The sequence below is a fragment of the Taudactylus pleione genome, unplaced genomic scaffold, assembly GCF_031769625.1.
Source record: "Taudactylus pleione unplaced genomic scaffold, aTauple2 ptg000465l, whole genome shotgun sequence".
In the NCBI taxonomy this organism is placed as follows: Eukaryota; Metazoa; Chordata; class Amphibia; order Anura; family Myobatrachidae; genus Taudactylus; species Taudactylus pleione.
The window spans coordinates 345,363-357,879 of NW_028284867.1; the positions used below are offsets into that span (position 1 = coordinate 345,363).

The 12,517-nt window shown below is 37.3% G+C and overlaps 1 protein-coding gene across 1 annotated transcript in view; it reads left to right on the forward strand.

Annotated features, from left to right (window-relative positions):
- The first annotated feature begins 479 nt into the window (after positions 1 to 479).
- DENND2A (DENN domain containing 2A) overlaps positions 480 to 12,517 on the forward strand; it is a 128,245-nt gene continuing 116,207 nt past the window's right edge. Inside the window, exon 1 of the mRNA XM_088448780.1 lies at positions 480 to 565. The gene's annotated coding sequence lies outside the window, so the exon portion shown is untranslated. The remainder of the gene's footprint in view (positions 566 to 12,517) is intronic.

Below are 12,517 nucleotides of genomic sequence, written 5' to 3' on the forward strand. Positions count from 1 at the left end.
AAAAAAAGAGTTAAAATCTATGAGCCCTAACCCTATCCCCCCCACTGTAAGGCCCATCCTGTATTCAGGGCTACAGGTTGTCATGGAGATAGAATCTTTCCCCAGCCAGCTGCAGATGAAGAATGGGTCAGGCCTGCACGGTGGGAATAGAGTAAGAGGGAGGAGGAGGAGAGAGAGAGTGAGAGAGACAGCGGAGGAAATAGAGAAACTCCAAAGAGAGAGAGAGAGCAAAAGAATTTCCAGCAATCACACAGAAAAAAAATCCCATTATCAACAGGAAAATAAGGGCTACAGGATGTATGGAGGAGGGGGGATAGCCGGGGAAGGGTAGGGATCCTACCGGCTCCTTGCTGCATTTAGGATTGAAAAATCATTGGGAGAAGAAGGCAAGAGTTTTTCTTGTTTTTTTTTTCTCAAAGAGGATTTGGAAGTTTAACAAAAGAGGGTAGAGGGAGGGAGGGAGGGGGCCATGAATCCAGATGCTTATTCCAATCCCTGCTCCTTTCTCAAGTTACACAAGATGAGGGCGGAAGAGAATGAGGCTGCTCCCTGGGTTATAGAAAAGGTATTTTCTTTTTTCCATTCTACATATTATACATATGCATGTGTGCACTTTAATATAAAGGTAGATATTGCAAAAAAAAAAAAAAATGCCTTTCATGTGCCATCGGCCGGCTGTCTCCATGTGGTTGAAAAACTATATAAAAGTGCTGGAAAACTTTCTGGGCTGTTGGGAAAACTTTTCAGGCTTAGCGGAGAGAAATAGTTTTGATGTCAAAAGATTTGGGAGAAACTTGTGTTCTATTGTGATGTTGGAAGATCTAGATATGTTTCTCGCTTCCCTTGGAATGGGGGGATATTTAAAAAGTGAAAAGGATGTTTGCTAATGATTTAAAGACAGTTGTTTGTACTGGTAAAGCAAACCAGCTTTAACTCTTTAACGTATTATAGTGTCCAGCGTATAGTCTAGTATATATACAGAATAATGTTCACAAAAGTTTTCTATAGGGATAAACTAACGTTCTGATGCATTTGTGTCGGACAAATCAGTTGCGGTTGTGTCAGGCGAACTGTCCTACGCTACAGATTTAAATGACACTTGTGGCCTGTGACAGCACAACCAGCAGAGGAACGTACAGTACAGACACCCAGTTTTCTCTTGTTTTTGCCCCAGTACCATTTTAGGTGGAAGTCTGACTGAGTCACTGAGGTTCTGTAAAACATTTCAGACACTTGGTTAATCATTCAGCCCGTAATGTGTTTACAGGATGCAGAATGAAATCGCTGCAGAGCATCATACGATACATAGGGCATGATTCGGTTGCTAAGCTGCGTTCACTCGCTCTGAGCGATGGTTGCACAACTGCGCATGCGTATAAGTCGCAGTGCGCGTGCGCAAACAAGCGTCTGCGATGTGAAATCGTCCACTCGTAGTACACTCGTAGTACACGTAGTACACGTTGGACGCTACTTTGAGTGACAGATAGCGCCGTTTGTGGGTGGTAACAGGGGAAGGTGCTTGTGAACGGGGGAGTGGATGTGCGAACGCAGGCGTGCCTGACCGTCAGAACGGAGTTTAATGGGTGTGCATAATTAGCAAAGTAGCGTCATTGAACACGTGACTTGGTTGGTTTTTCCCTGAACTGCTCGCAGTGCTTGCGGGAGAGTAGGGTCTATCTCAAGCGCTGCGAGCAGCTCCGATGGCTCCCAATGTTCCCGATTAATCCCACATTTCCCGGGGATGACGTGTGTAGCGAGTGGCAAGGGGGCGTCTTTAAACACTTGCGAGCGCAATATGCCATAGAGGTGCACTTACACAGCAAAGAGCGAGCGCATGATCTGCATAGACGGCCCCTTTTTGACAGCGAGCGGCCGCAAATAGCGAACGGGTCTGAATCAGGCCCATAGTACACTAGGCTTCTACTGTACAATCTGGTGTAGATAACTGTATTACAAAAAATGGCTGCCTCTGTTGTGTTTAGGCTACATATACCCTGTACGTTACTAAGAATAAATACATAAAAAAAAGAGTAAAAAGTAAGGTTACCTCCATTCCTTATACATTTTATATTCAAGAGATATCTTAAAGCTGTTTGTCCACTGCCTGGCACGGTTCCATTGAGCTCTTTGATATATCTTTATGTGACCTCAGCAGGGCAAGCAATATAAATGCTCCCACACATTATTTATGACACTCAAGGGTGTTTACTATAAGGCTTCCTGTTTGCAGTTTGGGGCTATATTGTGGCCTGATTGAGCTACACATTACAATGAATAAGTTATATGATGGAATGATTGAGCTATATATGGTGGCATGATGGAGCTATATGGTGGCAGGATGGGGCTGTATGGTGGAATGATGGGGCTGTATGGAACAAGGATGGCGCTATATGGTGGAATGATGGAGCTGTATGGCAGAGTGATGGGGCTATATGGTAGAATGATTTGGCTATAGGGTGGCATGATGGACCTATATGGTTGAATGATGAGGCTATATGGAGGCATGATGGGCCTATGTGGTTGAATGATGGGGCTATGTTTCACATGATGGGGGGTATACATAGTGGCATGATTGAGTTAGAAATGATGGCATGAAGGGCCTATGTTGGAATGATTGGCCTATATGGTGGAATAATGGAGATACTGTATATGGTGTAATGAGGGGTTATATGGTACAATAATGTAGTTTATATGGTGCAATGATGAGGCTATATGTGCCATTTTTTGTAGAGTGATAATGATGTATTTTTACATGAAGGCGCTATATGTGGAACGAAAGAGCTATAGGGTGGAATAGGAATCGGTATGTAATCCCGGCAGCTGAATAGCCGCCGGATGAAATACCGACAACGGAAGACCAACGGATCAAAATCCCGACTGAGGCTTGTAAGCACCCTAACCCTCCCCTCTCCCTACCCTAACCCTCCCTTAGTGGTGCCTAGCCCTAACCCCCCCTTTCCCTAGCCTAACCCTCTCGGGGAGGTGCCTAACACTAAGTTCCCCGGGAGCTCCTAAACCTAACCCTCCCCCTCCGCAGATGCAATTTAAGACACCCGGCTTACATTTGTTTGGTATGCCGGGCGTCGGGATTTCAGCGTGGGGCTATTGATAGGCGTCAGGATTTCGATGCCTATCTTTAGTCCCATGTCGGGTTTTCAGTGTCGGGATTCCGGCCACCGGTAACCTGACTACATCCCGGTGAAATAATGGGGATATAGGATGATTAAACTATATGGTGACATGAGGGAGCAATATGATGGCAGCGTAGGGCTGTATGGTGAAATTATGGGGCTATATAGTGGAATGATGGGGATATATGGTGGAATGATGGGGCTGCATAGTAGAATGATAAAGCTATATGGTGGCAGGATGGGTCTGTAGGGTAAAATTATGGGCTATATGGCAGAGTGATGGGGTTATATGGTGTATATGGTGGAATGATGGGGCTATGTTTCACATGATGGGGATACATAGTGGCATGATTGAAATGATGGGGATATATGGTGGAATATATGGTACAATAATGTAGTTTATATGGTGGAATGACGGGGCTATATGTGGCATTTTTGGGCGGTATGATAGAATGATAATTATGTATTTTTACATGATGGTACTATATAGTGGAATGAAGGAGCTATATGATGAAATCAGGGGCGTTTCTATAATGGGTGCAGGGTGTGCGAGGCACACGGGCCCCGCACCGCACACCCTGCACCCGTATAATTTAAAACTCACCTGTCCGTAGTCCCACGTCAGGTGTCAGCACTGCACAGAACACTGGAAAATACCCGCCATGGTCATTTTTCCTGCGTTCTGCGCATGCACAGTAGACTCCGGGCACACTCTAGTGCCCAGAGTCTGCTGCTTCTGCGGTGGCTTGCCAGCCACCAGGGAGAGAGGAGGGGGCCCTGCACAGAGAATGCACACTGGCCCCCTCCTCTCTTAAGACGCCCCTGGGTGGAATGATGGGGATATAAGATGATTGAGCTAAATGGTGGCATGAGAGAGCTATATGGTGGCAGGATGGGGCTGTATGGTGAAATGGTAGGGCTATATAGTGGAATTATTTGGCTATATGGTAGAATGATGCGGCTATATAGTGGAATGATGGGGATATGTGATGGAATGAGGGGCTATATGGTGGAATTAAGAGGCTATAGGGTGGAGTGATGGCACTATATGGTGGAATTATGGGGTTATATGGTGGAATGAAGGGGTTATATGGTGGAATTCTGGGGATATAGGATGATTGAGCTATATGGTGGCATGAGGGAGCTATATGGTGGCAGGATGGGGCTGTATGGTAGAATGTAGGGGTTATATGGTGGAATGCTAGGGATATATGAAGGGGCTATATGGTAAAAAAGATGGGCTATAGGGTGGAATGATGAGCTATCTGGTGGCATGATGCAGTTATATATGGTCGAATGATGGGGCTATGTTTGGCATGATGGTGATACATGGTAGCATGATTGAGTTATATATGATGAAATGATGGGGATATATAGTGGAATTATGGGGCTGTATTGTGGCATAATGGGGATATTTGGTGAAATGAATAAGTTATATGGTGGCATGATGGGCAATATGGTGGAATAATGGGGCTATATGGTGTCATGACAAGGCTATATGGTAACATGATGGTCCTAATGTGTATGGCGGCATGATGAGGCCTTATGGTGACATGATGGGGTTATATGGTGACATGATGTGGCTATATAGTGGCATGATCGGGCCTTATGGTGGCCTTATGGGGCTATATAATATCATGACTCGGGTATGTGGTACTATGATGTGGCTATATGGTGGCCTTATGGGGCTATATAATATCATGACTCGGATATGTGGTACTATGATGTGGCTATATGGTGGCCTTATGGGGCTATATAATATCATGACTCGGGTATGTGGTACTGTGATGTGGCTATATGGTGGCCTTATGGGGCTATATATAATAACATGACTGGGATATTTGATACTATGATGGATATATTCTTTGTCCAGCATTACTTATGTTCATATGCAATTGTTTGTTTTCCCTATCACATATCTCTATAATTCACATACATACAAAATCCTCTACTGTGTACAGACTACTCTGAACGGGCACTGTTCCTGAGAGCTTACAGTCCAAATGTGCATCCTGACAGAGTTGTGTGTCTATGTGACCTGTTAGTCAGTCCCCTGACTCAGCTTACTGCGATGTTTGTTACTGTTCTGTAGTGTGATCTGGGATTCTAGGAGCTGTTTGAAGCCTCTGTGTAACAATTAGATATAATGCTTGTCTCACTTCCTAACCTTCGCCTCAGTTAAACACACTCAGAGTTTAAGCCTCTGGTAACGACAACATGTGAGACTAAATGAAAGTACAGCAACACATAAGAGCCACCTGTAATGGGTTACAGGTCCCTACACCGGCATCCCGACAGGGTTAGGATCAGGGGCGTTTTAAGAGAGGAGGGGGCCCGTGTGCACTCCTCGTGTGGGGCACCCTCCTCTCTCCCTGGTGGCTGGCAGCCGACTGACGCGGCTGGTGAGCCACCGGAACATTAGTAGACTTCGGGCACTAGAGTGTGGCCGTAGTCTACTGCGCATGCGCAGAACACCGGAAAAAGGGCCTCAGCGGCCATTTTCTGGTGTTCTAAGCAACGCTGAGACCCGCCGCGGCACCACGGACAGGTAAGTTTAAAATAATATGGGTGCAGGGTGTGCGGTGCCGGGCCCCCCTGGACCCGGGGGCCCGTGTGTGGCTCATATCTATCTATCTCTCTATCTATCTATTTATCTATCTATCCTCATATCTATCTATCTCATATCTATTTATCTCATATCTATCTATCTATCTATCTATCTATCTATCTATCTATCTATCTATCTCATATATATCTATCTATCTCATATCTATCTATCTCATATCTATCTATCTATCTATCTATCTATCTATCTATCTATCCTCATATCTATCTATCTCATATCTATCTATCTCATATCTATCTATCTATCTATCTCATATCTATCTGTCCCATATCTATCTATCTATCCATCTATCTATCTATCTATCTATCCCATATCTATCTATCTATCTATCTATCTATCTATCGATCTATCTATCCCATATCTATCTATCTATCTATCTATCTATCTATCTCATATCTATCTATCTATCTATCTATCTCATATTTATCTGTCTATCTATCTATCTATCTATCTATCTCATATCTATCTATCTATCTATCTATCCCATATCTATCTATCTATCTATCTATCTATCTATCCCATATCTATCTATCTATCTATCTATCTATCTCATATCTATCTATCTCATATCTATCTATCTCATATCTATCTATCTATCTATCTCTCTCATATCTATCTATCTATCTATCTATATCTATCCCGTATCTATCTATCTATCTATCTATCCCATATCTATCTATCCCATATCTATCTATCTATCTATCTATCTATCCATCTATCTCATATCTATCTATCTATCTATCCCATATCTGTCTATCTATCTATCTATCTCATATTTATCTATCTAAAGGTGGGTATCTATCTATCTAAAGGTGGGTATCTATCTATCGATGACGTTCACCGACATATCGCTGGTACACACTGGCCGACGGGCAGCAGATATAGTGGCAGTGTGTACTCAGCATAACTAACTAACTATCTATCTATCTATCTATCTCATATCTATCTATCTATCTATCTCATATCTATCTATCTATCTATCATATATCTGTCTGTCTGTCTATATCTATATATCAATAGATATAGACAGACAGGTAAGACAGGCACCACGGACAGGTAAGTTTAAAATAATATGGGTGCAGGGTGTGCGGTGCCGGGCCCCCCTGGACCCGGGGGCCCGTGTGTGGCTCATATCTATCTATCTCTCTATCTATCTATCTATCTATCGATCCATCCTCATATCTATCTATCTCATATCTATCTATCTCATATTTATCTATCTATCTATCTATCTCATATCTATCTATCTCATATCTATCTATCCTCATATCTATCTATCTCATATCTATCTATCTATCTATCTTATATCTATCTGTCCCATATCTATCTATCTATCTATCCCATATCTATCTATCTATCTATCTATCTATCTCATATCTATCTATCTATCTATCTATCTATCTATCTCATATTTATTTATCTATCTATCTATCTATCTATCTCATATCTATCTATCTATCTATCCCATATCTATCTATCTATCTATCTATCTATCTATCTCATATCTATCTATCTATCTATCTATCTCATATCTATCTATCTATCTATCTATCCCATATCTATCTATCTATCTCATATCTATCTATCTATCTATCTATCTATCTATCCCATATCTATCTATCTATCTATCTATCTATCTATCTATCTATCAATCTATCTTATATCTATCTATCTATCTCATATCTATCTATCTCATATCTATCTATCTATCTATCTATATATCCCATATCTATCTATCTATCTATCCTCATATCTATCTATCTCATATCTATCTATCTATCTATCTATCTATCTCATATCTATCTATCCTCATATCTATCTATCTCATATCTATCTATCTCATATCTATCTATCTCATATCTATCTATCTATCTATCTCATATCTATCTGTCCCATATCTATCTATCTATCTATCTATCTATCTATCTACCTATCCCATATCTATCTATCTATCTCATATCTATCTATCTATCTATCTCATATTTATCTGTCTATCTATCTATCTATCTATCTATCTCATATCTATCTATCTATCCCATATCTATCTATCTATCTATCTATCTATCTCATATCTATCTATCTATCTATCTATCTATCTATCCCATATCTATCTATCTATCTATCTATCTCATATCTATCTATTTATCTCATATGTATCTATCTCATATCTATCTATCTATCTAGCTATATATCTATCCCATATCTATCTATCTATCTATCTATCCCATATCTATCTATCTATCTATCTATCTATCTATCTCATATTTATCTGTCTATCTATCTATCTATCTATCTATCTCATATCTATCTATCTATCCCATATCTATCTATCTATATATCTCTTATCTATCTATCTATCTATCCCATATCTATCTATCTATCTATCTATCTATCTATCTATCTATCTCATATCTATCTATCTATCTCATATCTATCTATCTCATATATATCTATCTATCTATCTAGCTATATATCTATCTATCCCATATCTATCTATCTATCTATCTATCTATTTCATATCTATCTATCTATCTCATATCTATCTCATATCTATCTATCTATCTATCTATCTCATATCTATCTATCTATCTATATATCTATATATCCCATATCTATCTGTCTATCTATCTATCTATCTATCCTCATATCTATCTATCTCATATCTATCTATCTCATATCTATCTATCTATCTATCTATCTATCTCATATATATCTATCTCATATCTATCTATCCTCATATCTATCTATCTCATATCTATCTATCTCATATCTATCTATCTATCTATCTATCTATCTATCTATCTATCTCATATCTATCTGTCCCATATCTATCTATCTATCCCATATCTATCTATCTATCTCATATCTATCTATCTATCTATCTATCTATCTATCTCATATCTATCTATCTATCTATCTCATATCTATCTATCTATCTATCCCATATCTATCTATCTATCTATCTCATATCTATCTATCTATCCCATATATATCTATCTATCTATCTATCTCATATCTATCTATTTATCTCATATGTATCTATCTCATATCTATCTATCTATCTATCTAGCTATATATCTATCTATCTCATATCTATCTATCTATCTATCTAGCTATATATCTATCTATCCCATATCTATCTATCTATCTATCTATCCCATATCTATCTATCTATCTATCTCATATTTATCTGTCTATCTATCTATCTCATATCTATCTATCTATCCCATATCTATCTATCTATATATCTCATATCTATCTATCTATCCCATATCTATCTATCTATCTATCTATCTATCTCATATCTATCTATCTATCTATCTCATATCTATCTATCTCATATCTATCTATCTATCTAGCTATATATCTATCTATCCCATATCTATCTATCTATCTATTTCATATCTATCTATCTATCTATCTCATATCTATCTCATATCTATCTATCTATCTATCTATCTATCCCATATCTATCTATCTATCTATCTATCTATCTATCTATCCCATATCTATCTATCTATCTATCCCATATCTATCTATCCATCTATCTCATATCTATCTATCTATCTATCTCATATTTATCTATCTAAAGGTGGGTATCTATCTATCTAAAGGTGGGTATCTATCTATCGACGACGTTCACCGACATATCGCGGGTACACACTGGCCGACGGGCAGCAGATATAGTGGCAGTGTGTACTTAGCATAACTAACTAACTATCTATCTATCTATCTATCTCATATCTATCTATCTATCTATCTCATATCTATCTATCTATCTATCTATCTATCTATCTATCTATCATATATCTGTCTGTCTATATCTATATATCAATTATTTATCTTTCTATCTACTGTATATATTAATTATCTATCTATCTATCTCATATCTATCTATCTTATAGCTAACTATCTATCTATCTATCTCAGATCTATCTATCTATCTATCTATCTATCTATCTATCCCATCTTTCTCTCTCTCTCTCTCTCTCTAACCATCTATCCATCTCTTCTATCTATCTATCCATCTCTTCTATCTATCTATCTATCTATCTACATAATTAATATATATATAATCAGTATATACAGTAGATAGATAGAAAGATAAATAATTGATATATAGATTGACAGACAGACAGATATATGATAGATAGATATGAGATAGATAGATAGATAGATATGAGATAGATAGATAGATAGATAGATAGATAGATAGATAGATAGATAGATAGATATGAGATAGATAGATAGATATGAGATAGATAAGAGATAGATAGATTATTAATATATACAGTAGATAGATAGATATAATATAGATAGATAGATAGATAGATAGATAGATATAAGATAGATAGATATGAGATAGATAGATAGATAATTAATATATACAGTAGATAGAAAGATAAATAATTGATATATAGATATAGATATAGACAGACAGACAGATATATGACAGATAGATAGATAGATAGATAGATAGATATGAGATAGATAGATAGATAGATAGTTATGAGATAGATAGATAAGAGATAGATAATTAATATATACAGTAGATAGATAGATATAAGATAGATAGATAGATATGAGATAGATAGATAGAGATAAGATAGATAGATAGATAGATAGATATGAGATAGATAGATAGATAGATAATTAATATATACAGTAGATAAAAAGATAAATAATTGATATATAGATTGACAGAGAGACAGATATATGATATATAGATAGATATGAGATAGATAGATAGATAGATAGATAGATAGATAGATAGATATGAGAGAGATGGATAGATAGATAGATAGATAGACAGACAGATATGAGATAGATAAGAGATAGATAGATAATTAATATATACAGTAGATAGATATAAGATAGATAGATAGATAGATAGATAGATAGATATGAGATAGATAGATATATAGATAGATAATTAATATATACAGTAGATAGATTGATATAAGATAGATAGATATGAGATAGATAGATATAAGATAGATAGATATTAGATAGATATGAGATAGATAGATAGATATGGGATAGATATGAGAGAGATAGATAGATAAATAGATATGAGATAGATAGATCGATATGAGATAGATAGATAGATAGATAGATAGATAGATAGATAGATATGAGATAGATAGATAGATAGATAGATATAAGATAGATAGATAGATTTAAGATAGATAGATAGATAGATAGATAGATATGAGATAGATAGATAGATAGATAGATAGATATGGGATAGATAGATATGAGATAGATAGATAGATAGATAGATAGATAGATAGATAGATAGATAGATAATTAATATATACAGTAGATAGAAAGATAAATAATTGATATATAGATTGACAGACAGACAGATATATGATAGATATATGATAGATAGATAGATAGATAGATAGATAGATAGATATGAGCTAGATAGATTGATAGATAGATAGATATGAGATAGATAGATAGATAGATAGATATACACATACTGTATATATAGTAGCTATTTCTGTAATACATCTTTACTCACTCGTGATATTAACATGTAATTTAGCTTTAGTTTTTAGAACTTTACACAGTACCTCTAATAACAGAACTGATCAGTGTACACCGCACACATGTGTACTATATTAGTTGTTTTATACTGTTTACTGTATAGCCACCTCAGAAAAGGAAGCATTGCGTATTATGTAATGGGAAACAGATCCAGATTCTTTTCCGTGAAACCTGAGATTTGTTGTGTATTACAAAATTGTTCAATGATGATAGAGAGAAAGGAAAAATGGCTCCCAAAAATGTAACTTCATGGGGTTCATAAAGGTGGCTTCCTATTGGCTCACTGGAATAAATAGATTTCCTGAGGTGAAATATCAAATGATTCCATTTTCCAGCTGACAGTCACGCACGGTAACAATGTGGTGTCACCCTGAGTTTATCATGTGTACCTTTTGTGAACGTCTTTGTAAGGGAAATTACCATGTTGGGAGGTTATTGCTTTACACTGTTTGCAGCTGTGTGTAATAAGGTGTGTAAAAATATTATTATACGTGTGAATAGTATGTCTGAGAACACATGCACAGGCGTGTCAGTTTACATTCCTCTTAAAGGGATACACGCTACAATGAATTTTTACTTCCATGCCCCACAGAGAGAGTAGATTGGTGGCTGCCTTAAGATAAATGCGAGGTATCTGTGAGCTATAGTTCCACCCCCATTCCCCATTCCTCTTGTTATGTCATTTCCAGCTCTCACGTATGGTACCTCCACCTAATTTGTATTAATATATATTGACTGTGGTATATGCAAAGAAAGAATTAGGGGTATTAAGGTGAGAGTTTTCAAAAGTGGAGATGTTGCCCATAGCAACCATTCAGATTCTAGCTACTGTATTGTCTTCTAGATGGTGCTATTAAAATGATAAGTAGAATCTGATTGGTTGCTATGGGCAACATCTCCAGTTCTATAAACACTCACTTTAGTAAATATACCCTGACCTGTTTTATAGATCACTGAAACTACAATGCATTGATTTTCTGTCAGATTGCAATACAAAGCAAAGGACAAATTAACTAGAAAGATCTATAATAGCTGCTAATTGGGGTTGGGTACAGGTAATACCGACAGCCAGGGCTGTGACTAGGGTGGTGCGGCATGTGCCATGGCACAGGGCACACTGTTCGGCAATGCCTGTCAATTTTTTATCATTCTCACTTGTGGCTTTCCTGGCTGCCCCTATCTCCTCCCTAGCCGACTCCCTCTC